This window comes from Pristiophorus japonicus, chromosome 9 (genome assembly GCF_044704955.1).
Source record: "Pristiophorus japonicus isolate sPriJap1 chromosome 9, sPriJap1.hap1, whole genome shotgun sequence".
Classification (NCBI taxonomy): domain Eukaryota; kingdom Metazoa; phylum Chordata; class Chondrichthyes; family Pristiophoridae; genus Pristiophorus; species Pristiophorus japonicus.
The window spans coordinates 214,569,049-214,593,337 of record NC_091985.1 but is presented as its reverse complement, the minus strand read 5'-3'; the positions used below and the strand labels follow the sequence as shown (position 1 = coordinate 214,593,337).

The 24,289-nt window shown below is 45.3% G+C and overlaps 1 protein-coding gene and 1 pseudogene across 3 annotated transcripts in view; one reads left to right on the top strand and one right to left on the bottom strand.

The window, feature by feature from the left end:
- The window catches only part of LOC139274116 (zinc finger protein 585A-like), a 120,737-nt pseudogene that overhangs the window by 40,395 nt on the left and 56,053 nt on the right, over positions 1 to 24,289 (bottom strand).
- LOC139273646 (oocyte zinc finger protein XlCOF26-like) overlaps positions 1 to 24,289 on the top strand; it is a 178,958-nt gene that overhangs the window by 121,548 nt on the left and 33,121 nt on the right. The window lies entirely within an intron of this gene.

Below are 24,289 nucleotides of genomic sequence, written 5' to 3'. Positions count from 1 at the left end.
CTGTGACAGGGACTGTGGTTCTCATATTGTATTGTTCAGTCACCTAAGGACACATTTTTAGAGTGGAAGCAAGTCTTCTTCGATTCCGAGGGACTGCCTATGAATAAATATTCTGTACCTGTTAGTCTCTGGTATGGCTGTGGGGTTAATCTGCACCTGTCAGCTGCTTTGTGAGTGTGGATTTTATTCTGTTCCTCTTGGTTCTGGTATATGAATGTGGGTTTAATATCTAACTGTCAGTTTTTGATATGTGAATGTGAGATTTAATCTATACATATCAGTTTCTGGTATGCGAGTGTGGTCTTTAATCTGTACCTGTCAATTTCTGATGTATGACTGTGGGGTTAATCTGGAACTGTCAGTTTCTGGTATGTGAGTGTGGGTTTCTATTCTGCAACTGTCGGTTTCTGCCATATGTGTGTGTTTAATCTGTACCTGTCAGTATCTGATGTGTGAGTGTAGGTTTTAACCTGTACTTGTCAGTGTCTGGTGTGTGAGTGTGGGGTGTAATCTGTACATATCAGATTCTAATATGCGAGTGGGTATTTTAATCTGTACCTGTCAGTTTCTGGTATATGAGTGTAGGGTGTAATCTGTACCTGTCAGTATCTGCTATATGAGTGTGGGTTACTATTCTGTACCCGTCAGTTTCTGGTATATGAGTGCGTGTTTGTTCTGTACCTGTCAGTTTCTGATATATTAATGTGTATTTTATTCTGTACCTGTCAGTCTCTGGTATGTGAGTGTGTTCTTTTTTTCTGTAACTGTCAGTTTATGATGTGTGAGTGTGCATTTTATTCTATACATTTCAATCTCTGGTATGTGAGTGTGGGGTTTAATCTGTACCTACCAGTTTCTGGTATGCGAGTGTGTATTTTATTCTGTACCTGTCAGTTTCTGGTATATGAGTGTGTATTTTATTACCTGCCCATCTCTGGGATGTGAGTGTGTGTTTAATCTATACCTGTCAGTTTCTGGTATGTGAGTGTGTGTTTTAATTTGGACCTGTCAGTTTCTGGAATATGTATGTGTATTTTATTCGATACCTGTCAGTTTCTGATATGAGTGTAAGGTTTAATCTATACCTGGCAGTTTCTGTATGTGAGTGTGCATGATATTCTGTACCTGTCAGTTTCTGATATATGAATGTGGGTTTAACCTGTACCTGTCAGTTTTTGGTAAATGAGCGTGTGTTTAATCTGTATCTGTCAGTTTCTGATATATGAGTGTGGGTCTAACCTGTACCTGTCAGTTTCTGGTATACGAGTGTGGGTTTAATCTGTACCTGTCATTTCTGTATATGAGTGTGGGTTTTATTCTGTATCTGTCAGTTTCTGGTAAAAAAAAATGTGGGATTAATCTGTACCTGTTAGTTTCTGGTATTGGAGTGTTGGTTTTATCCCATAGCTGTCAGTTTCTGGTATATGAGTGTGGGTTTAATATGTAACCATCAGTTTCTGCTAAAAAGTGTGTGGTTTAATCTGTACCTGACAGTTTCTGGTCTATGAGTGTGGGTTTTAATCTATACCTATCAGCTTCTGGTGTGCAAGTGTGGGTTTTATTCTGTATATTTCAGTATCTCATATTTGAATCTGATCTGTTTCAATGGTGAAACAGCATCGGATCCTACCGCTCCAGTGGCCGTAAGATTCACAATGTAACTCAGCCACTTCGGATCACTGTTGGAATGACAGCTTCTGCTGCCTGTGATAATAGGATTGAGGTCAGTTCTGTGTCTCTGCGCTCTGTGAATGATAATGCACTCACTGTGAGAAGGAGCTGCTTGCACTTTTCCTTGTATTCCAGGTGAAGGAAATATCAGATTTATACTGGCTCAATGAAGTATTTTGCTTTGTGAATAATAATACCAGAAAAATATTAGTTATGATATGGACGACTGAGGCAGAGAATATAAAATAAAGTTGTAATGAATGGAAATGTTTATAATAAAGTAAAGTATCTGGAGAGAGGAAACCATGATACAAACAGTGACCTTGTCACAGTTAACTCAGAGACTAGGGTCCTGAACTTAAAGAAAAGTAACTTCGATGGTATGAGACGTGAATTGGCTAGGATAGACTGGCAAATGATACTTAAAGGGTTGACGGTGGATAGGCAATGGCAGACACTTAAAGATCACATGGATGACCTTCAACAGTTGTACATCCCTGTCTAGCATAAATATAAAATGGGGAAGGTGGCTCAACCGTGGCTAACAAGGGAAATTAGGGATAGTTTTAAAAGCAAGGAAGAGGCATATAAATTGGCCAGAAAAAGCAGCAAACCTAAGGACTGGGAGAAATTTAGAATTCAGCAGAGAAGGACAAAGGGTTTAATTAGGAGGGGGAAAATAGAGTATGAGAGTAAGCTTGCTGGGAACATAAAAAGTGACTGAAAAAGCTTCTATAGATATGTGAAGAGAAAAAGATTAATGAAGACAAATGTAAGTCCCTTGCAGTCAGAATCAGGTGAATTTATAATGGGGAACAAAGAAATGGCAGAACAATTGACCAAATACTTCGGTTCTGTCTTCACTGAGGAAGACACAAATAACCTTTCGGAAATACTGGGGGACCGAGGGTCTAGCAAGAAAGAGGAACTGTAGTAAATCCTGTACCATGTGGGAACTCAGGGACACTTCCGGTGTCCCTGGCGACTACGTGTGCAGGAAGTGTATCCGCCTCGAGCTCCTGACGGTCCGCGTTGCGGAATTGGAGCTGAGGGTGGATTCACTCTGGAGCATCCACGATGCTGAGAATGACGTGAGTATCACGTGTAGTGAGTTGGTCTTACCGCAGGAGAAGGGTCCACAGCCAGATAGGGAATGGAAGACCAGCAGGAAGAGTAGTGCAAGGAAGGTAGTGCAGGGGTCCCCTGTGGTCATCCCCCTGCAAAACAGATACACCGCTTTGAGTACTGTTGGGGGGGATGACTCATCAGGGGAGGGCAGCAGCAGCCAAGTTCATGGCACCGTGGCTGGCTCTGCTGCACAGGAAGGCAGGAAAAAGAGTGGGAGCGCGATAGTGATAGGGGATTCAATGGTGAGGGGAATAGATAGACGTTTCTGCGGCCGCAACTGAGACTCCAGGATGGTATGTTGCCTCCCTGGTGCAAGGGTCAAGGATGTCTTGGAGCGGGTGCAGGACATTCTGAAAAGGGAGGGCGAACAGCCAGTTGTCGTGGTGCACATTGGTACCAACGACATAGGTAAAAAAAAGGGATGAGGTCCTACGAAACGAATTTAAGGAGCTAGGAGCTAAATTAAAAAGTAGGACCTCAAAAGTAGTAATCTCGGGATTGCTACCAGTGCCACGTATAGTCAGAGTAGGAATCGCAGGATAGCGCAGATGAATACGTGGCTTGAGCAGTGGTGCAGCAGGGAGGGATTCAAATTCCTGGGGCATTGGATCCGGTTCTGTGGGAGGTGGGACCAGTACAAACCGGACGGTCTGTGCCTGGGCAGGACCGGAACCAATGTCCTAGGGGGAGTGTTTGCTAGTGCTGTTGGGGAGGAGTTAAACTAAGATGGCAGGGGGATGGGAACCAATGCAGGGAGACAAAAAGGAGGCAAAAGCAAAAGACAGAAAGGAGATGAGGAAAAGTGGAGGGCAGAAAAGCCTAAGGCAAAGAACAAAAAGGGCCACTGTACAGCAAAATTCTAAAAGGACAAAGGGTGTTAAAAAAACAAGCCTGAAGGCTTTGTGTCTTAATGCAAGGAGTATCCGCAATAAGGTGGATGAATTAACTGTGCAAGAAGACGTTAACAAATATGATGTGATTGGGATTACGGAGACGTGGCTCCAGGATGATCAGGGCTGGGAACTCAACATCCAGGGTATTCAACATTCAGGAAGGATAGAATAAAAGGAACAGGAGGTGGGGTAGCATTGCTGGTTAAAGAGGAGATTAATGCAATAGTTAGGAAAGACATTAGCTTGGATGATGTGGAATCTATATGGGTAGAGCTGCAGAACACCAAAGGGCAAAAAACGTTAGTGGGAGTTGTGTACAGACGTCCAAACAGTAGTAGTGATGTTGGGGAGGGCATCAAACAGGAAATTAGGGGTGCATGCAATAAAGGTGTAGCAGTTATAATGGGTGACTTTAATATGCACATAGATTGGGCTAGCCAAACTGGAAGCAATACGGTGGAGGAGGCTTTCCTGGAGTGCATAAGGGATGGTTTTCTAGACCAATATGTCGAGGAACCAACTAGGGGGGAGGCCATCTTAGACTGGGTGTTGTGTAATGAGAGAGGATTCATTAGCAATCTCATTGTGCGAGGCCCCTTGGGGAAGAGTGACCATAATATGGTGGAATTCTGCATTAGGATGGAGAATGAAACAGTTAATTCAGAGACCATGGTCCAGAACTTAAAGAAGGGTAACTTTGAAGCTATGAGGCGGGAATTGGCTAGGATAGATTGGCGAATGATACTTAAGGGGTTGACTGTGGATGGGCAATGGCAGACATTTAGAGACCGCATGGATGAATTACAACAATTGTACATTCCTGTCTGGCGTAAAAATAAAAAAGGGAAGGTGGCTCAACCGTGGCTATCAAGGGAAATCAGGGATAGTATTAAAGCCAAGGAAGTGGCATACAAATTGGCCAGAAATAGCAGCGAACCCGGGGACTGGGAGAAATTTAGAACTCAGCAGAGGAGGACAAAGGGTTTGATTAGGGCAGGGAAAATGGAGTACGAGAAGAAGCTTGCAGCGAACATTAAGACGGATTGCAAAAGTTTCTATAGATATGTAAAGAGAAAAAGGTTAGTAAAGACAAATGTAGGTCCCCTGCAGTCAGAATCAGGGGAAGTCATAACGGGGAACAAAGAAATGGCAGACCAATCGAACAAGTACTTTGGTTCAGTATTCACTAAGGAGGACACAAACAACCTTCCGGATATAAAAGGGGTCAGAGGGTCTAGTAAGGAGGAGGAACTGAGGGAAATCTTTATTCGTCGGGAAATTGTGTTGGGGAAATTGATGGGATAGAAGGCCGATAAATCCCCAGGGCCTGATGGACTGCATCCCAGAGTACTTAAGGAGGTGGCCTTGGAAATAGCGGATGCATTGAGTCATTTCCCAACATTCCATTGACTCTGGATCAGTTCCTATCGAGTGGAGGGTAGCCAATGTAACCCCACTTTTTAAAAAAGGAGGGAGAGAGAAAACAGGGAATTATAGACCGGTCAGCCTGACCTCAGTAGTGGGTAAAATGATGGAATCAATTATTAAGGATGTCATAGCAGCGCATTTGGAAAATGGTGACATGATAGGTCCAAGTCAGCATGGATTTGTGAAAGGGAAATCATGCTTGACAAATCTTCTGGAATTTTTTGAGGATGTTTCCAGTAAAGTAGACAAAGGAGAACCAGTTGATGTTTGGACTTTCAGAAGGCTTTCGACAAGGTTCCACACAAGAGATTAATGTGCAAAGTTAAAGCACATGGGATTGGGGGTAGTGTGCTGACGTGGATTGAGAACTGGTTGTCAGACAGGAAGCAAAGAGTAGGAGTAAATGGGTACTTTTCAGAATGGCAGGCAGTGACTAGTGGGGTACCGCAAGGTTCTGTGCTGGGGCCCCAACTGTTTACATTGTACATTAATGATTTAGATGAGGGGATTAAATGTAGTATCTCCAAATTTGCGGATGACACTAAGTTGGGTGGCAGTGTGAGCTGCGAGGAGGATGCTATGAGGCTGCAGAGTGACTTGGATAGGTTAGGTGAGTGGGCAAATGCATGGCAGATGAAGTATAATGTGGATAAATGTGAGGTTATCCACTTTGGTGGTAAAAACAGAGAGACAGACTATTATCTGAATGGTGACAGATTAGGAAAAGGGAAGGTGCAACGAGACCTGGGTGTCATGGTACATCATTCATTGAAGGTTGGCATGCAGGTACAGCAGGCGGTTAAGAAAGCAAATGGCATGTTGGCCTTCATAGCGAGGGGATTTGAGTACAGAAGCAGGGAGGTGTTGCTACAGTTGTACAGGGCCTTGGTGAGGCCACACCTGGAGTATTGTGTACAGTTTTGGTCTCCTAACTTGAGGAAGGACATTCTTGCTATTGAGGGAGTGCAGCGAAGATTCACCAGACTGATTCCTGGGATGGTGGGACTGACCTATCAAGAAAGACTGGATCAACTGGGCTTGTATTCACTGGAGTTCAGAAGAATGAGAGGGGACCTCATAGAAATGTTTAAAATTCTGACGGGTTTAGACAGGTTAGATGCAGAAAGAATGTTCCCAATGTTGGGGAAGTCCAGAACCAGGGGTCACAGTCTGAGGATAAGGGGTAAGCCATTTGGGTCCGGGGCCCAGCGTCGGCGGCAGTCGGGAGCAGCATCGAGGAGGTGCGTGGAGCGGCCTATAAAAGGCACAGCAGGGAGTCCGGGGCCCAGCGTCGGCGGCAGTCGGGAGCAGCGTCGAGGAGGTGCGTGGAGAGGCCTATAAAAGGCACAGCAGGGAGTCCGGGGCCAGCGTCGGCGGCAGTCGGGAGCAGCGTCGAGGAGGTGTGTGGAGAGGCCTATAAAAGGCACAGCAGGGAGTCCGGGGCCAGCGTCGGCGGCAGTCGGGAGCAGCGTCGAGGAGGTGTGTGGAGAGGCCAATAAAAGGCATGACTTGTGCAGCTACAGGGAGAAGGCAAAAAAGAAGTAGAAAGAAATCAAAAGGTGACGTCACAGCCAAGAGGGTAAGTGATTGGCTGGTGATTGGTGAGTAGTTTTTCTTTTTTCTCTTCTATATCAGTGAGTAACTTTTAACATTGTTGTTGCCAATTTAAGTGTATATAAGGGTTAAGTCATGGCAGGAGAGCTCGGTCGGGTGTTATGCTCCTCCTGTACCATGTGGGAACTCAGGGACACTTCCGGTGTCCCTGACGATTACGTGTGCGGGAAGTGTATCCCTCCAGCTCCTGACAGACCGCGTTGCGGAGTTGGAGCTGAGGGTGGATTCACTCTGGAGCATCCACGATGCTGAGAATGACGTGAGTATCACGTGTAGCGAGTTGGTCGTACCACAGGGAAAGGGTCCACAGCCAGATAGGGAATGGATGACCAACAGGAAGAGCAGTGCAAGGAAGGTAGTGCAGGAGTCCCCTGTGGTCATCCCCCTGCAAAACAGATACACTGCTTTGGGTACTGTTGAGGGGGATGACTCATCAGGGGAGGGCAGCAGCAGCCAAGTTCATGGCACCGTGGCTGGCTCTGCTGCACAGGAGGGCAGGAAAAAGAGTGGGAGAGCAATAGTGATTGGGGATTCAATGGTGAGGGGAATAGATAGGCGTTTCTGCGGCCGCAACCGAGACTCCAGGATGGTATGTTGCCTCCCTGGTGCAAGGGCCAAGGATGTCTCGGAGCGGGTGCAGGACATTCTAAAAAGGGAGGGAGAACAGCCAGTTGTCGTGGTGCACATTGGTACCAACGACATAGGTAAAAAGAGGGATGAGGTCCTACGAAACGAATTTAAGGAGCTAGGAGCTAAATTAAAAAGTAGGACCTCAAAAGTAGTAATCTCGGGATTGCTACCAGTGCCACGTGATAGTCAGAGTAGGAATCGCAGGATAGCGCAGATGAATACGTGTCTTGAGCAGTGGTGCAACAGGGAGGGATTCAAATTCCTGGGGCATTGTAACCGGTTCTGGCGGAGGTGGGACCAGTACAAACCGGACGGTCTGCACCTGGGCAGGACCGGAACCAATGTCCTAGGGGGAGTGTTTGCTAGTGCTGTTGGGGAGGATTTAAACTGATATGGCAGGGGGATGGGAACCAATGCAGGGAGACAGAGGGAAACAAAAAGGAGGCAAAAGCAAAAGACAGAAAGGAGATGAGGAAAAGTGGAGGGCAGAAAAACCCAAGGCAAAGAACAAAAAGGGCCACTGTACAGCAAAATTCTAAAAGGACAAAGGGTGTTAAAAGAACAAGCCTGAAGGCTTTGTGTCTTAATGCAAGGAGTATACGCAATAAAGTGGATGAATTAACTGTGCAAATAGATGTTAACAAATATGATGTGATTGGGATTACGGAGACGTGGCTCCAGGATGATCAGGGCTGGGAACTCAACATCCAGGGGTATTCAACATTCAGGAAAGATAGAATAAAAGGAAAAGGAGGTGGGGTAGCATTGCTGGTTAAGGAGCAAATTAAGGCAATAGTTCGGAAGGACATTAGCTTGGATGATGTGGAATCTATATGGGTAGAGCTGCAGAATACCAAAGGACAAAAAACGTTAGTGGGAGTTGTGTACAGACCTCCAAACAGTAGTAGTGATGTTGGGGAGGGCATCAAACATGAAATTAGGGTGCGTGCAATAAAGGTGCAGCAGTTATAATGGGTGACTTTAATATGCACATAGATTGGGTTAACCAAACTGGAAGCAATACGGTAGAGGAGGATTTCCTGGAGTGCATAAGGGATGGTTTTTTAGGACCAATATGTCGAGGAACCAACTAGGGGGGAGGCCATCTTAGACTGGGTGTTGTGTAATGAGAGAGGATTAATTAGCAATCTCGTTGTGCGAGGCCCCTTGGGGAAGAGTGACCATAATATGGTGGAATTCTGCATTAGGATGGAGAATGAAACAGTTAATTCAGAGACCATGGTCCAGAACTTAAAGAAGGGTAATTTTGAAGGTATGAGGCGGGAATTGGCTAGGATAGATTGGCGAATGATACTTAAGGGGTTGACTGTGGATGGGCAATGGCAGACATTTAGGACCGCATGGATGAACTACAACAATTGTACATTCCTGTCTGTCGTAAAAATAAAAAAGGGAAGGTGGCTCAACCGTGGCTATCAAGGGAAATCAGGGATAGCATTAAAGCCAAGGAAGTGGCATACAAATTGGCCAGAAATAGCAGAGAACCCGGGGACTGGGAGAAATTTAGAACTCAGCAGAGGAGGACAAAGGGTTTGATTAGGGCAGGGAAAATGGAGTACGAGAAGAAGCTTCCAGGGAACATTAAGACGGATTGCAAAAGTTTCTATAGATATGTAAAGAGAAAAAGGTTAGTAAAGACAAACGTAGGTCCCCTGCAGTCAGAATCAGGGGAAGTCATAACGGGGAACAAAGAAATGGCGGACCAATTGAACAAGTACTTTGGTTCGGTATTCACTGAGGATGACACAAACAACCTTCCAGATATAAAAGGGGTCGGAGGGTCTAGTAAGGAGGAGGAACTGAGGGAAATCCTTATTAGTCGGGAAATTGTGTTGGGGAAATTGATGGGATTGAAGGCCGATAAATCCCCAGGGCCTGATGGACTGCATCCCAGAGTACTTAAGGAGGTGGCCTTGGAAATAGTGGATGCATTGACAGTCATTTTCCAACATTCCATTGACTCTGGATCAGTTCCTATGGAGTGGAGGGTAGCCAATGTAACCCCACTTTTTAAAAAAGGAGGGAGAGAGAAAACAGGGAATTACAGACCGGTCAGCCTGACATCGGTAGTGGGTAAAATGATGGAATCAATTATTAAGGATGTCATCGCAGTGCATTTGGAAAGAGGTAATATGATAGGTCCAAGTCAGCATGGATTTGTGAAAGGGAAATCATGCTTGACAAATCTTCTGGAATTTTTTGAGGATGTTTCCAGTCAAGTGGACAAGGGAGAACCAGTTGATGTGGTATATTTGGACTTTCAGAAGGCTTTCGACAAGGTCCCACACAAGAGATTAATGTGCAAAGTTAAAGCACATGGGATTGGGGGTAGTGTGCTGACATGGATTGAGAACTGGTTGTCAGACAGGAAGCAAAGAGTAGGAGTAAATGGGTACTTTTCAGAATGGCAGGCAGTGACTAGTGGGGTACCGCAAGGTTCTGTGCTGGGGCCCCAGCTGTTTACACTGTACATTAATGATTTAGACGAGGGGATTAAATGTAGTACCTCCAAATTTGCGGATGACACTAAGTTGGGTGGCAGTGTGAGCTGCAAGGAGGATTCTATGAGGCTGCAGAGCGACTTGGATAGGTTAGGTGAGTGGGCAAATGCATGGCAGATGAAGTATAATGTGGATAAATGTGAGGTTATCCACTTTGGTGGTAAAAACAGAGAGACAGACTATTATCTGAATGGTGACAGATTAGGAAAAGGGCAGGTGCAAAGAGACCTGGGTGTCATGGTACATCAGTCATTGAAGGTTGGCATGCAGGTACAGCAGGCGGTTAAGAAAGCAAATGGCATGTTGGCCTTCATAGCGAGGGGATTTGAGTACAAGGGCAGGGAGGTGTTGCTACAATTGTACAGGGCCTTGGTGAGGCCACACCTGGAGTATTGTGTACAGTTTTGGTCTCCTAACCTGAGGAAGGACATTCTTGCTATTGAGGGAGTGCAGCGAAGGTTCACCAGACTGATTCCCGGGATGGCGGGACTGACCTATCAAGAAAGACTGGATCAACTGGGCTTGTATTCACTGGAGTTCAGAAGAATGAGAGGGGACCTCATAGAAACGTTTAAAATTCTGACGGGGTTAGACAGGTTAGATGCAGGAAGAATGTTCCCAATGTTGGGGAAGTCCAGAACCAGGGGACACAGTCTAAGGATAAGGGGGAAGCCATTTAGGACCGAGATGAGGAGGAATTTCTTCACCCAGAGAGTGGTGAACCTGTGGAATTCTCTACCACAGAAAGTTGTTGAGGCCAATTCACTAAATATATTCAAAAAGGAGGTAGATGAAGTCCTTACTACTAGGGGAATCAAGGGGTATGGTGAGAAAGCAGGAATGGGGTACTGAAGTTGCATGTTCAGCCATGAACTCATTGAATGGCGGTGCAGGCTAGAAGGGCCGAATGGCCTACTCCTGCACCTATTTTCTATGTTTCTATGTTTCTATGAGATGAGGAGAAACTTCTTCACCCAGAGAGTGGTGAACCTGTGGAATTCTCTACCACAGAAAGTAGTTGAGGCCAATTCACTAAATATATTCAAAAGGGAGTTAGATGAAGTCCTTACTACTCGAGGGATCAAGGGGTATGGCGAGAAAGCAGGAGGCGGGTACTGAAGTTTCATGTTCAGCCATGAACTCGTTGAATGGCGGTGCAGGCTGGAGGGGCTGAATGGCCTGCTCCTGCACCTATTTTCTATGTTTCTATGTTTCTAGTCAGGAAATTGTGTTAGGGAAATTGATGGGATTGAAGGCCGAGAAATCCCCAGGGCCTGATAATCTGCATCCCAGAGTACTGAAGGAAGTGGCCCTAGAAATAGTGGATGCATTGGTGGTCATTTTCCAACATTTTATAGACTCTCAATCAGTTCCTATGGATTGGAGGGTAGCTAATGTAACCCCAATTTTTAAAAAAGGAGGGAGAGAAAACACGGAATTATAGACCGGTTAGCCTGACATCGGTAGTGGGGAAAATGTTGAAATCAATTGTTAAAGACGTAATAGCAGCGCATTTGAAAGCAGTGACAGGATCGGTCCAAGACAGCATGGATTTATGAAAGGGAAATCAGGCTTGACAAATCTTCTAGAATTTTTTGAGGATGTAACTAGTAGAGTGGACAAGGGAGAACCAGTGGATATGGTGTATTTGGACTTTCAAAAAGCTTTTGACAAGGTCCCATACAAGAGATTAGTGTGCAAAATTAAAGCACATTGTATTGGGGCTAATATATTGACATGATAGAGAACTGGTTTGCAGACAGGAAGCAAAGAGTAGGAATGAACGGGTCCTTTTCAGAATGGCAGGCAGTGACAAGTGGGGTACCGCAAAGTTCAGTGCTGGGACCCCAGCTATTTACAATATACATTAATGATTTGGACGAAGGAATTGAATGTAATATCTCCACGTTTCCAGATGACACTAAGCTGGGTGGCAGTGTGAGCTTTGAGGCGGAAGCTAAGAGGCTGCAGGGTGACTTGGACAGGTTAGGTGAGTGGGCAAAAGCATGGCAAATGCAGTAGAATGTAGATAAATGTGAAGTTATCCACTTTGGTGGCAAAAACAGGAAGGCAGAATATTATTTGAATGGTGACAGATCAGAAGGTTGGCATGCAGGTACAGCAGGCGGTTAAGAAAGCAAATGGCATGTTGGCCTTCATAGCGAGGGGATTTGAGTACAGGGGCAGGGAGGTGTTGCTACAGTTGTACAGGGCATTGGTGAGGCCACACCTGGAGTATTGTGTACAGTTTTGGTCTCCTAACCTGAGGAAGGACATTCTTGCTATTGAGGGAGTGCAGCGAAGGTTCACCAGACTGATTCCCGGGATGGCGGGACTGACCTATCAAGAAAGACTGGATCAACTGGGCTTGTATTCACTGGAGTTCAGAAGAATGAGAGGGGACCTCATAGAAACATTTAAAATTCTGACGGGGTTAGACAGGTTAGATGCAGGAAGAATGTTCCCAATGTTGGGGAAGTCCAGAACCAGAGGTCACAGTCTAAGGATAAGGGGTAAGCCATTTAGGACCGAGATGCGGAGGAACTTCTTCACCCAGAGAGTGGTGAACCTGTGGAATTCGCGACCACAGAAAGTTGTTGAGGCCAATTCACTAAATATATTCAAAAAGGAGTTAGATGAGGTCCTTACTACTAGGGGGATCAAGGGGTATGGCGAGAAAGCAGGAATGGGGTACTGAAGTTGAATGTTCAGCCATGAACTCATTGAATGGCGGTGCAGGCTAGAAGGGCCGAATGGCCTACTCCTGCACCTATTTTCTATGTTTCTATGTTTCTATGTAAAAGGGGAGGTGCAACGAGACCTGAGTGTCATGGTGCATCAGTCATTGAAAGTTGGCATGCAGGTACAGCAGACGGTGAAGAAGGCAAATGGCATGTTAGCCTTCATAGCGAGAGGATTTGAGTATAGGAGCAGGGAGGTCTTACTGCAGTTGTACAGGGCCTTGGTGAGGCCACACCTTGGAGAGGGCATCAAACAGGAAATTAGGGGTGCATGCAATAAAGGTGCAGCAGTTATTATGGGTGACTTTGATATGCATATAGATTGGGCTAACCAAGCTGGAAGCAATACGATGGAGGAAGATTTCCTGGAGTGCATTAGGGATGGTTTTCTAGACCAATATGTCGAGGAACCAACTCGGGGGGAGGCCATCTTAGACTGGGTGTTGTGCAATGAGAGAGGATTAATTAGCAATCTCGTTGTGCAGGGCCCCTCGGGGAAGAGTGACCATAATATGGTGGAATTCTACATTAGGATGGAGAATGAAACAGTTAATTCAGAGACTATGGTCCAGAACTTAAAGAAGGGTGACTTTGAAGGTATGAGGCGTGAATTGTATAGGATAGATTGGCGAATGATACTTAAGGGGTTGACAGTGGATGGGCAATGACAGACATTTCGAGACCGCATGGATGAACTACAACAATTGTACATTCCTGTTTGGCGTAAAAATAAAAAAGGGAAGGTGGCTCAACCGTGGCTATCAAGGGAAATCAGGGATAGTATTAAAGCCAAGGAAGTGGCATACAAATTGGCCAGAATACCAGCGAACCCGGGGACTGGGAGAAATTTAGAACTCAGCAGAGGAGGAAAAAGGGTTTGATTAGGGGAGGGAAAATAGAGTACGAGAGGAAGCTTGCAGGGAACATTAAAATGGACTGCAAAAGCTTCTATAGATATGTAAAGAGAAAAAGGTTAGTAAAGACAAACGTAGGTCCCCTGCAGTCAGAATCAGGGGAAGTCATAACGGGGAACAAAGAAATGGCAGACCAATTGAACAAGTACTTTGGTTCGGTATTCACTAAGGAGGACACAAACAAACTTCTGGATATAAAAGGGGTCAGAGGGTCTAGTAAGAAGGAGGAACTGAGGGAAATCCTTATTAGTCGGGAAATTTGGTTGGGGAAATTGATGGGATTAAAGGTCGATAAATCCCCAGGGCCTGATGGTCTGCATCCTAGAGTACTTAAGGAGGTGGCCTTGGAAATAGCAGATGCATTGACAGTCATTTTCCAACTCTCCATGGAGTCTGGATCAGTTCCGATGGAGTGGAGGGTAGCCAATGTAACCCCACTTTTTAAAAAAGGAGGGAGAGAGAAAACAGAGATTTATAGACCGGTCAGCCTGACATCGGTAGTGGGTAAAATGATGGAATCAATTATTAAGGATGTCATAGCAGCGCATTTGGAAAGAGGTGACATGATAGGTCCAAGTCAGCATGGATTTGTGAAAGGGAAATCATGCTTGACAAATCTTCTGGAATTTTTTGAGGATGTTTCCAGTAGAGTGGACAAGGGAGAACCAGTTGATGTGGTGTATTTGGACTTTCAGAAGGCGTTTGACAAGGTCCCACACAAGAGATTAATATACAAAGTTAAAGCACATGGGATTGGGGGTAGTATGCTGACGTGGAATGAGAACTGATTGGCAGACAGGAAGCAAAGAGTAGGAGTAAATGGGTACTTTTCAGAATGGCAGGCAGTGACTAGTGGGACACCGCAAGGTTCTGTGCTGGGGCCCCAGTTGTTTACATTGTACATTAATAATTTAGACGAGGGGATTAAATGTAGCATCTCCAAATTTGCGGATGACACTAAGTTGGGTGGCAGTGTGAGCTGCGAGGAGGATGCTATGAGGCTGCAGAGTGACTTGGATAGGTTAGGTGAGTGGGCAAATGCATGGCAGATGAAGTATAATGTGGATAAATGTTTGTTTTTACCACCAAAGTGGATAACCTAAGAGACAGACTATTATCTGAATGGTGACAGATTAAGAAAAGGGAAGGTGCAATGAGACCTGGGAGTCATGGTACATCAGTCATTGAAGGTTGGCATGCAGGTACAGCAGGCAGTTAAGAAAGCAAATGGCATGTTGGCCTTCATAGTGAGGGGATTTGAGTATGGGGCAGGGAGGTGTTACTACAGTTGTACAGGGCCTTGGTGAGGCCACACCTGGTGTATTGTGTACAGTTTTGGTCTCCTAACTTGAGGAAGGACATTCTTGCTATTGAGGGAGTGCAGCGAAGGTTCACCAAACTGATTCCCGGGATGGCAGAACTGACATATGAAGAAAGACTGGACCGACTAGGTATTCACTGGAATTTAAAGAATGAGAGGGGATCTCATAGAAACATATAAAATTCTGACAGGACTGGACAGGTTAGATGCAGGAAGAATATTTCTGATGCTGGGGAAGTCCAGAACCAGGGGTCACAGTCTCAGGATAAGGGATAAGCCATTTAGGACTGAGAAGAGAACTTCTTCGCTCAGAGAATTGTGAACCTGTGGAATTCTCTACCACAGAAAGTTGTTGAGGCCAGTTCGTTAGATATATTCAAAAGGGAGTTAGATGTGGCCCTTACGGCTAAAGGGATCAAGGGGTATGGAGAGAAAGCAGGAATGGGGTACTGAAGTTGCATGATCAGACTTGATCATATTGAATGGCGGTGCAGGCTCGAAGGACCGTATGGCCTACTCCTGCACCTACTTTCTATGTTTCTATGTTTCTGACCTCACTGCAGTACAGCGGCACTCAGATTTTCCACACCAGTTGTGTAGGGTAGTTTTATAGAAAGTTATCAGCATCCAGTCACAATACAAATCCGGCACTGGTTCATGAATGGGATCACCCGATTGATACAGTCGAGATTTATAACTTCCTCTCCCACAGGGCTACCTGTAAAATTCTGAATCGCTTTCTGGATTATATCCACAGGTACCTGGGCTGTACCACAATTGTTCTCAGTCTATGAGAACCAAGTTAAGGGCCTGTTCTCGATCACCTTCAACACTGTTCTGGAGAGCTCAATGCACCGAAACAAAATTACCAAATTTGAAATGTCCACTTTCACACTTCTGTCTTGGTGCCTTCAATAGATGCACTTTGTGACACTCCTCACATCCTCACTGTCAAGCTGTGTTTCCACTGTTCAATGTCCAAGAGCAGACACGGTGAGATTGGGAATCAGGAACATTTACTACTGATTTGTGAAAGAAAGCAGCAATGACTTGAAAGAGTGCGGTGATTAACTTTCTCTGTCGCCTTACACTGTACACACACAACCTGGGATATCTCCGCTCCCTTCCCCCACTCATTCCATGTTCCCAAACTACTTCCTGCTCCACTCTGCCTCTTACAAACAGCCCCCGATACCCCGACACAAAGCCCATTTATGGACATAGTCTCAATGTGATGAGCTGCTGGAAGGAGGCTGCTGTTTGCTCTCTTACTCGGGCCCAGGATATCTCCGCTCCCTGATGTGTTCAACGATCATCAGCCAAGCACAGAGGAAACGGCAGCCGCTGGCAGAGCTGGGGGAGGGGAGGTCGCAAGGGCCCTTCCCGTCGGGTTAAACACTGGGCGGGGAGAGGGTACCGGGAAGGAGCAGGCAAGTATTTCAATGCTGGAGCGTGAAGTCTGGAGGCAGATCTGGAAGCTCAGAGGCTGCTGTCTCTGCTCAACCTGTCACCCTGATTCTGGTTCCTCCTTGCCTCTCTCACACTTGCCTTCCTCAACCAGGTCTGGGCTGGCTTCATAAACACATCTGGATGGCGAGAGTTTATCATTCAATTGATGTTCCTGTGAAGAATTATGATGTCTGGCCGAGGTAAAGGAGGCAAAGGACTGGGTAAAGGCGGAGCCAAACACCACTGTAAAGTGCTCAGTGATAACATCCAGGGCATCACCAAACCTGCCATCCGCCACCTGGATCGCTGTGGCGGTGTCAAGTGGATCTCGGGCCTGATCTACGAGGAGACCCGCGGGGTGCTGAAGGTTTTCCTGGAGAACGTGATTAGGGATGTGGTCACCTACACTGAGCACACCAAACGCAAAATGGTCACAGCCATGGATATGGTGTACGCTCTGAAGCGGCAGGGCCGCACTCTCTATGGATTCGGCGGCTCAACAACGTGACCCTGGGGCAGTTTGACTATTTTTCTGATCATTTACTCACCAGATTGACGCACATAGAATCATGGAAATTTACAGCACGGAAGGAGGCCATGTCCATGCCAGCCAACAGGAGGCTATCCGACCTAATCCCACTTCCCAGCTCTAGGTCCGCAGGTTACAGCGCCTCAAGTGCTGTTTAAAAACGTGGTGAGGGTTTCTGCCTCAGCCACCCTTTCAGGCAGTGAGCTCCAGACCCCCAACACCGTCTGGGTGGAGAAATCTCCCCTCAAATCACCTCTAAACCTTCTACCAATTACTTTAAATTTATGCACCTAGTTGTTGACCCCTCTGCTCGGAAATAGGCCCTTTCTATTCACTATATCTAGGCCCCTCATAATTTTATACACCTCAGTCTCCTCTGTTTCAAGGAAAACAAACCCAGTCTATCCAATCTGTCCTCATAGCTAAGATTCTCCACTCCTGGCAACATCCTCGTAAATCTCCTCTGTACTCTCTCCAGTACAATCACATCCTTCCTGTAATGCGGTGACCAGAACTGCACGCAGTACTCTAACTGTGGCCTAACTAGTATTTTATACAGTTCAAGCATAATCACCCCTGCTCTTGTATTCTATGCCTCAGCTAATAAAAACAAGCATTCCGTATGCCTTCTTATCCACCTTATCTACCTGGCCTGCCAGCTTCAGGGATTTGTGGACATGCACTTGCTTTGTTCTTCTACACTTTTCAGTGACCTACCATTTAATGTGTATTCCCTTTCCTTGTTAGCCCTCCCCAAATGTATTACCTCACACTTCTCTGGATGGAATTCCATTTGCCACTGTTGTGCTCACCTGTGCTCAATAAGATCACCTCACATTCTTCTAAACTCCAATGAATATAGGCCTAAACTGCTCAACCTTTCTTCATAACCCCCTCATCTCACGAATCAACCTCGTGAACCTTCTCTGAACTGCCTCCAATGCAAAGAGACCAAAACTGTATAAAGTACTCCAGGTGTGGTGTCACCAACACCCTGTACAGTTGTAGCAGGTCTTCCCTACTTTTATACTCCATCCCCCTTGCAAAAGAGGCCAACATTCCATTTGCCTTCTTAATTACTTGCTGTACCTGCATGCTAACTTTTTGTGTTTCATGTACAAGGACGCGCAGATCCCTCTGTACTGCAGCATTTTCTAATCTTTCCCCATTTATATTTTTCATTTGCTTTTATATTTTTCATACCAAAGTGGATAACCTCACATTTTCCCACATTATACTCCATCTCCCAAATTTTTGCTCACTCACTTAGCTTATCCATATCCCTTAGTCGATTCTTTGCGTCCTCCTCACAAATTGCATTTCCACCTATCTTTGTATAATCAGCAAATTAAACTACATTACTCTCGGTCCCTTCATCCAAGTCATTAATATAGATTGTAAATAGTTGAGGTCCCAGCACTGATCCCTGTGGCACCCCACTAGTTAGTTTGCCAACCTGAAAATGACCTATTTATCCCAATTCTGTTTTCTGTTAGTTAGCCAATCCTCTATCCATGCCAATATATTACTCCCAATTCCGTGAGCTCTTATCTTGTGCAGTAACCTTTTATGTGGCACCTTATCGAATGCCTTCTAGAAATCCAAATACATGACACCTACTGGTTCCCCTTTATCCACCCTGCTCATTACATCCTCAAAGAACACCAATAAATTTGTCAAGCATGATTTCCCTTTCATAAAACCATGCTGACTCTGCTTGACTGTACCATGATCTTCTAAATGTCCTGCTGCTACTTCATCAATAATGGACTCCAGCATTTTCCCAATGACTGATGTTAGGCTAACAGTTTCCTGCTTTCTGTCTCCCTCCTTTCTTAAATAGGGGAATTACATTTGCTGTTTTCCAATCAAAAATCCAGGATCCAGGGATTTTTGGCAGATTACAACCAATGTAGCTACCATCTCTGTAACCACTTCTTTTAATACCATAGGATGCAGGCCATTAGGTCTAGGGGACTTGTCCATCTTGTCCCCTCCCATAGCCCCTTGATTATCAATTATTGGGATGCTTTTAGTGTCTTCTACAGTGAAGACCGATACAAAATATTTGTTCAAATTCTCTGCCACTTCCGTTTTCCATTATTAATTCACCGGTCTCATCCTCTAAGGGACCAACTTAGCTACTCTCTTCCTTTTTATATACCTATAGAATCTCTTACTGTCTCTTTTTATATTTCTTGCTAGTTTACTCTCAATCTATCTCCTTTCCCTTTTTTAGTCGTCTTTTGCTCTTTTCTAAAAAGTTCCCAATCTTCTGGCCTTCCACTAATCTTCGCAACATTGTATGCTTTTGTTTTCAATTTGATGCCATCCATTACTTCTTAGAAACATAGAAAATAGGTGCAGAAGACCATTCAGCCCTTCGAGCCTGCACCACCATTCGATAAGATCATGGCTGATCATTCACCTCAGTACCCTTGTCCTGCTTTCTCTCCATACCCCTTGATCCCTTTAGTCGTAAGGGCCATATCTAACTCCCTCTTGAATATATCCAATGAACTGGCATCAACAACTCTGCGGTAGGGAATTCCACAGGTTAACAACTCTCTGAGTGAAGAAGTTTCTCCTCATCTCAGTCTTAAATGGCTTACCCCTTATCCGTAGACTATGTCCCCTGGTCCTGGACTTCCCCAACATCTGGAACATTCTTCCTTCATCTAACCTGTCCAGTCCCATCAGACTGTTATATGTTTCTATGAGATCCCCTCTCATCCTTCTAAACTCCAGTGAATACAGGCCCAGTCGATCCAGTATCTTCTCATATGTCAGTCCAGCTATCCCGGGAATCAGTCTGGTGAACCTTCGCTGCACTCCCGCAATAGCAAGAACGTCCTTTCTCAGATTAGGAGACCAAAACTGAATACAATATTCCAGGTGAGGCCTCACTAAGGCCCTGTACAACTGCAGTAAGACCTCCCTGCTCCTATACTCAAACCCCCTAGCTATGAAGGCCAACATACCATTTGCCTTCTTCAGCACCTGCTCTACCTGCATGCCAACTTTCAATGACTGATGTACCATGACACCCAGGTCTCGTTTCACCTCCCCTTTTCCTAATCTGCCGCCATTCAGATAATATTCTGCCTTCGTGTTTTTGCCACCAAAGTGGATAACCTCACATTTATCCACATTATACTGCATCTGCCACGCGTTTGCCCACTCACCTAGCCTGTCCAAGTCACCCTGCAGCCTTTTAGCGTCCTCCTCACAGCTCACACTGCCACCCAGCTTAGTGTCATTTGCAAACTTGGAGATATTACACTCAATTCCCCCATCTAAATCATTAATTTATACTGTAAATAGCTGGAGTTCCAGTATTGAGCCCTGCGGCACACCACTAGTCACTGCTTGCCATTCTGAAAAGGACCCGTTTATCCCAACTCTCTGCTACCTGTCTGCCAACCAGTCCTCTATCCACGTCAGTATATTACCCCCAATACCATGTGCTTTAATTTTGCACACCAATCTCTTGTGTGGGATTTGTCAAAAGCCTTTTGAAAGTCCAAATACACCACATCCACTGTTTCTCCCTTGTCCACTCTACCAGTTACATCCTCAAAAAATTCTTAGTTCGTCATGGCTGGTTCTTCTTTAGAGTCTTTCTTTCTCACTGGAATATATCTTTGCTGAGAGTTATAAAATATCTCCTTAAATGTCTGTCACTGCTTATCTACCATCTTACCCTTCCTTTGTAATTGCCTTTATTTAAGTTCAGGGCACGAGTACGAGACCCAAGTTTCTCAGCCTCAAACTGAATTTGAAATTATACCATGTTATGATCACTCTTCCCAAGAGGATCCTTTATTATGAGATCATTAATTACACATTACCAGATCTAAAATAGTCTGCTCCCTGGTTGGCTCCACATCATATTGTTCTAAGAACATCCCGAATACACTCTATGAACTCTTCCTTAAGGCTATCTTTGCCAATTTGATTTGTCCAATCAAAAGATTTAAATCGCCCATGATTATTGCAGTATTTCTTACAAGCCTCCATGTGTTGTTGATTTATATGCTGTCCTGCAGTGTAGCTACTGTTAGGGGGCCTATACACTACTCCCACCAGTGATTTATTTCCCTTATTATTTCTTATCTTGACACAAACTGATTCTACATCTTGATCTTCTGAGAAGAAAAGGCTGGTGTTTACAACCATCTTCAGCCAGACGTGCCGTGAGGATGATCCATATCGGCCTCCTCCTAAGGAAGCCAGTCTTCAGCCAATTCGATTCACTCCATGTGATGTCAAGAAACAGCTGAATGCATTGGATACAGCAAAGGCTATGGGTTCCGACAACACACCGGCTGTTGTACTGAAGATTTGTGCTCCAGAACTAGCCGCGCCTCTAGCCAGGCTGTTCGAGTACAGTTACAACACTGGCATCGATGCGACAATGTGGAAAACTGCCACAAAAAGCAGGACAAATCCAATCTGGTCAATTACCGCCCCATCAGTCTATTCTCAATCATTAGCAAAGTGATGGAAGTTATCACCAACAGTGGTATCAAGCGGCACTTACTCACCAATAACCTGCTCACCGATACCCAGTTTGGGTTCCGCCAGGACCACTCAGCTCCAGACCGCATCACATCCTTGGTCCAAACATGGTCAAAAGAGCTCAATTCCAGAGGCAAAGTGAGAGTGACTGCCCTCGACATCAGGGCAGCATTTGACCGAGTGCGGCATCAAGGAGCTGTAGTAAAACTGAAGTCAATGGGAATCTGGGGGAAAACTCTATGCTGGCTGGAGTCATACCTAGCACAAAGGAAGATAGTTGTGGTAGTTGGAGGTCAATCATCACAGCCCCAGGACATCGCTGCAGGAGTTCCTCAGGGCAGTGTCCTCGGCCCAACCATCTTCAGTTGCTTCATCAATGACCTTCCTTCCATTATAAGGTCAGAAGTGGGAATGTTCGCTGATGACTGCACAGTGTTCAGTTCCATTCGCAACTCCTCAGATAATGGAGCAGTCCATGCCTGCGTACAGCAAGACCTAGACAACATTCAGGCTTGGGCTGATAAGTGGCAAGTAACATTCACGCCACAAGTGCCAGGCAATGACTATCTCCAACAAGCAAGAGTCTAACCACCACCCCATAACATTCAATGGCATTACCATAACCGAATCCCCTACCATCAACATCCTTGGGGTTACCATTGACCAGAAACTTAACTGGAACAGCCACATAAATACTGTGGCAACAAGAGCAAGTCAGAGGCTGGGTATTGTATGGTGAGTGTCTCACCTCCTGACTCCCCAGAGCCTTTCCACCATCTACAAGGCATAAGTCAGGAGTGTGATGGAATACTCTCCACTTGCTTGGATGAATGCAACTGCGACAACACTCAAGAAGCTCGACACCATCCATGACAAAGCAGCCCGCTTTATTGGCACCCATCCACCACCTTAAACATCCACTCCCTCCCATCATCAACGTACCGTGGCTGCAGTGTTTACCATGTACAAGATACACTGCAGCAACTCACCAAGGCTTCTTCGGCAGTACCTCCCAAACCCACGACCTCTACCAACTAGAAGGACAAGGGCAGCAGGTGCATGGGAACACCACCACCTCCACGTTTCCTTCCAAGTCACACACTATCCTGGTTTGGAAGCATATCGCCATTCCTTCATTATCGCTGGGTCAAAATCCTGGAACTCCCTCCCTAACAATACTGTGGGAGTACCATCACCACACGCACTGCAGCAGTTCAAGAAGATGGCTCCCCCCCATCTTCTCAAGGGCAATTATGGATGGACAATAAATTCTGGCCTTACCAGCGACGCCCACATCCCGTGAACGAATGAAAAAAAAGAATCAGAACCATCTGACCTCTCAAGTCGGCGTTAAAGATTCCATGATGTCATTTTGAAGAAAAGCGAGATCTCCGGTGTCCTGGCTAACATTTATCCCTCAACCAGGGATAGACAAGATAGAGGCAGAGAGGCTGTTTCCACTGGTCGGGGAGACTAGAACTAGGGGGCACAGCCTCAAAATATGGGGGAGCCAATTTAAAACTGAGTTGAGAAGCAATTTCTTCTCCCAGAGGGTTGTGAATCTGTGGAATTCTCTGCCCAAGGAAGCAGTTGAGGCTAGCTCATTGAACGTATTCAAGTCACAGATAGACAGATTTTTAACTAATAAGGGAATTAAGGGTTACGGGGAGCGGGCGGGTAAGTGGAGCTGAGTCCACGGCCAGATCAGTCACGATCTTGTTAAATGGCAGAGCAGGCTCGAGGGGCTAGATGGCCTACTCCTGTTCCTAATTCTTATGTTCTTAACCAACATCACTAAAACAGAAGCCGTGAAAAGGCTCAAAAATGGAACAGTCGGTAAAAGGACATCAATTAGTCTCCTCTTGGAGAAATCAAGGAATCGACTCATTGTATGTAGGAAACAAAGCTGATTTATTTGACAGAGGGTACAGAAAAGATTTACAAGAATGATTCCAGGGATGAGAGACTTCAGTTACAATGGATAGAATGGTGAAGCTGGGGTTGTTCTTCTTAGAACAGAGAAGGTTGAGAGGAGATTTGATAGAGGTGCTCTAAAATCATGAGGGATCTGGACAGAGTAGAGAGAAAATATTCGCATTCGCGGAAGGGTTGAGAACCAGAGGACACAAATTCAAGGTGATTGGCAAAAGAACCAAAGGTGACATGAGAAAAAACTTTTCTTTAAGCAGTGAGTGGTTAGGATCTGGAATGCACGGCCTGAAAGGGTGGTGGAGGCAGATTCAATTGTGGCTTTTAAAAAGGGAATTGATAAGTACATGAAATAAAACATTTGCAGGGCCACGGGGAAAGGGCGGGGATTGGGACTATTTACAATCTATATTAACAACTTGGAAGAAGGGACTGAGTGTAATGTAGCCAAGTTTGCCGATGATACAAAGATGAGAGGAAAAGCAATGTGTGAGGAGGACACAAAAAATTTGCAAAAGGAATAGACAGGCTAAGTGAGTGGGCAAAAATTTGGCAGATGGAGTGTAATGTTGGAAAGTGTGAGGTCATGCACTTTGGCAGAAAAAAATCAAAGAGCAAGTTATTATTTAAATGGAGAAAGATTGCAAAGTGCTGCAGTACAGCAGGACCTGTGGGTACTTTGGAGGCAGTTCAGAGAAGTTTCACTAGGTTGATTCCGGAGATGAGGGGGTTGACTTATGAGGAAAGGTTGAGTAGGTTGGGTCTCCACTTATTGGAATTCAGACGAATGAGAGGTGATCTTATCAAAACGTATATGAGGGGGCTTGACAAGGTGGATGCAGAGAGGATGTTTCCACTGATGCGGGAGACTAGAACTAGAGGCCACCGATTTAAAACAGAGATGAGGAGAAATTTATTCTCTCAGAGGGTTGTAAACCTGTGGACTTCGCTGCCTCAGAGAGATGTGGAAGCTGGGACATTGAATAAATTTAAGACAGA